A 2381-nucleotide genomic window follows, 5' to 3' on the forward strand; every position below is an offset into this window, starting at 1 on the left:
GCCCAAAAGTTTTAATTTAACCTGTAAAATGCCTTAACTGTACTCCAGCTTTGCATTGTCGCCAAGGCTGTTGTGAATACTTTCTTGCAGAAGAGGCAGGAACATAGGGTGACCTACAAGAGTGGAGATAGAAGGACACAGGTAGACTACATCTTGTGTAGACGGTGTAATCTGAAGGAGATCAGCGACTGCAAAGTAGTCGTAGGTGAGTGTGTAGCCAGACAGCATAGGATGGTAGTGTGTAGGATGACTCTGGTGGTGAAAACAACAAAGAGGGCAAAGGCAGAGCAGAGGACAAAATGGTGGAAGTTGAAAAGGGAAGAGTGTTGTATGACCTTTAGGAAGGAGTTGAGACGGGCTCTTGATGGTCAGGAGGGGCTTCCAGATGACTGGACAACTTCAGCAAATGTGATCAGGGAGACGAGACAGGTAGGAAAGTCCTTGGTGTGTCATCTGGGAGGAAATGAGATAAGGAGACTTGGTGGTGGGATGAGGAGGAGCAGAAATGGATCCAGAGAACGGTTAGCAAAGAAGAAGTGGGACAGGGAGGGAAGAAAGTAGACAGGAATACAGGGACATACAACGGAAGGTGAAAGTAGAAGTGGCAAAGGCCAAACAAGGGGCTTACGATGACTTGTATGCGAGGTTTGACAGTAAAGAGGGAGAGACTGATCTATACCGGTTGGCAAGGCAGAGAGACAGAGATGGGAAGGACGTGCAGCAGGTTAGGGTCATAAAGGATAGGGATGGAAGAGTGTTGACAGATGCCAGTGGTGTGATGGGAAGATGGAAAGAGTACTTTGAAGAGTTGATGAATGAGGAAAATGAGAGAGAACAAAGAGAAGAAGAGCCGACTGCTGTGGACCAGGAAGTAGCAAAGATCTGTCAGGATGAAGTGAGAAGAACATTGAAGAGGATGAAGAGCGGAAAGGCACTTGGCCCTGATGATATACCCATGGAGGTATGGAAGTGTCTAGGAGAGATAGCAGAGTACAACAGATGCAATATTTGCTTTGTGGATGCTGATAGAGAAGTACAGAGAAGGTCAGAAGGAGCTGCATTGTGTCTTTGTAGATCTGGAGAAAGCTTATGACAGAGTGCCCAGAGAGGAACTGTGGTTCTGTATGAGGAAGTCTGGAGTAGCAGAGAAGTATGTTCAAGTGGTGCAGGACATGTATGAGGACTGTAAGACAGTGGTGAGGTGTGCTGTGGGTGTGACGGAGGAGTTCAAGGTGGACGTGGGACTACATCAGGGATCAGCTTTGAGTCCCTTCATGTTCGCTATGGTCATGGACAGGATGACAGACAAGGTTAGACAGGAATCTCCATGGACCATGATGTTTACAGATGACATTGTGATCTGTCGTGAGGGCAGGGAACGGGTGGAGGAGAATTGGAAGCATGGAGGTTTGCCCTGGTAAGGAGGGGAATGAAGATTAGCCGTAGCAAGACGGAGTATCTGTGTGTAAATGAGAGGGACCCAAAAGATTGACCTTACAGGGAGAAGAGACCAAGAAGGTGGAGGGGCTTAAGTATCTCGGGTCTACAGTCCAGAGGAATGGAGAGTGTGGAAAAGAAGTGAAGAAGCGTATGCAGGCTGGCTGGAACGGGTGGAGGAAATTATCAGGTGTGATGTGCGATAGAAGAGTTTCAGCTAAAATGGAAGGACAGATCAATAGAACTGTGGTGAGACCAGCAATGCTGTCTGGTCTGGAGATAGTGCCACTGAAGAAAAGACAGGAAGCAGAGGTGGACCTGGCAGAGATGAAGATGCTGAGGTTCTCTTTGGGAGTGACCAAGATGGATAGGGTCAGGAATGAGTTCATCAGAGGGACAGCACATGTTAGGGGCTTTGGAGGTAAAGTCAGAGAGGCCAGACTGAGATGGTTTGGACATGTCCAGAGAAGAGATAGTGAGTATATTGGCAGAAGGATGCTGAGTTTCCAAGTGCCAGGCAAGAGGTCTAGAGGAAGACCAACGAGGAGGTTTACGGATGTTGTTAAAGAGGACATGAAAGTAGTTGGGGTGAGAGCAGAGGATGCAGAGGACAGGGTTAGATGGAGACAACTGATTTGCTGTGGCAACCCCTGAAGGGACAGTCTTGAATACAAATAATTTCACCAAGGTTTAACAGATAACCATAAATGTTTATATCCAAATAAATACATATACATAAAATATTAGACTGAAAATAAAATATAGTAGATTTGTGTTGACATACTAAGAAAAGAAACTCGTGCAGACAAACACAAGGGACAGGCAAGGGCGTGTTTCTGTAAGTCATCAGCAAAACGGGCATCCATCAGTGACCGACTGAGAGGTCCGGTGGGTCCGATTACACTGACAGACAAAATCTCACTTCCGTCCGTGCTTAGTTAGCT

At 46.7% G+C, this 2381-nt stretch overlaps 1 pseudogene; it reads left to right on the top strand.

Moving 5' to 3' along the window:
* The first annotated feature begins 246 nt into the window (after positions 1–246).
* LOC148331874 (uncharacterized) lies at positions 247–2091 on the top strand (annotated as a pseudogene).
* Positions 2092–2381: the final 290 nt, after the last annotated feature.

Source organism: Idiotropiscis lumnitzeri, chromosome 8, assembly GCF_059441095.1.
Source record: "Idiotropiscis lumnitzeri isolate Australia: NSW breed Sydney's pygmy pipehorse chromosome 8, RoL_Ilum_1.0, whole genome shotgun sequence".
NCBI classification, from domain to species: Eukaryota; Metazoa; Chordata; class Actinopteri; order Syngnathiformes; family Syngnathidae; genus Idiotropiscis; species Idiotropiscis lumnitzeri.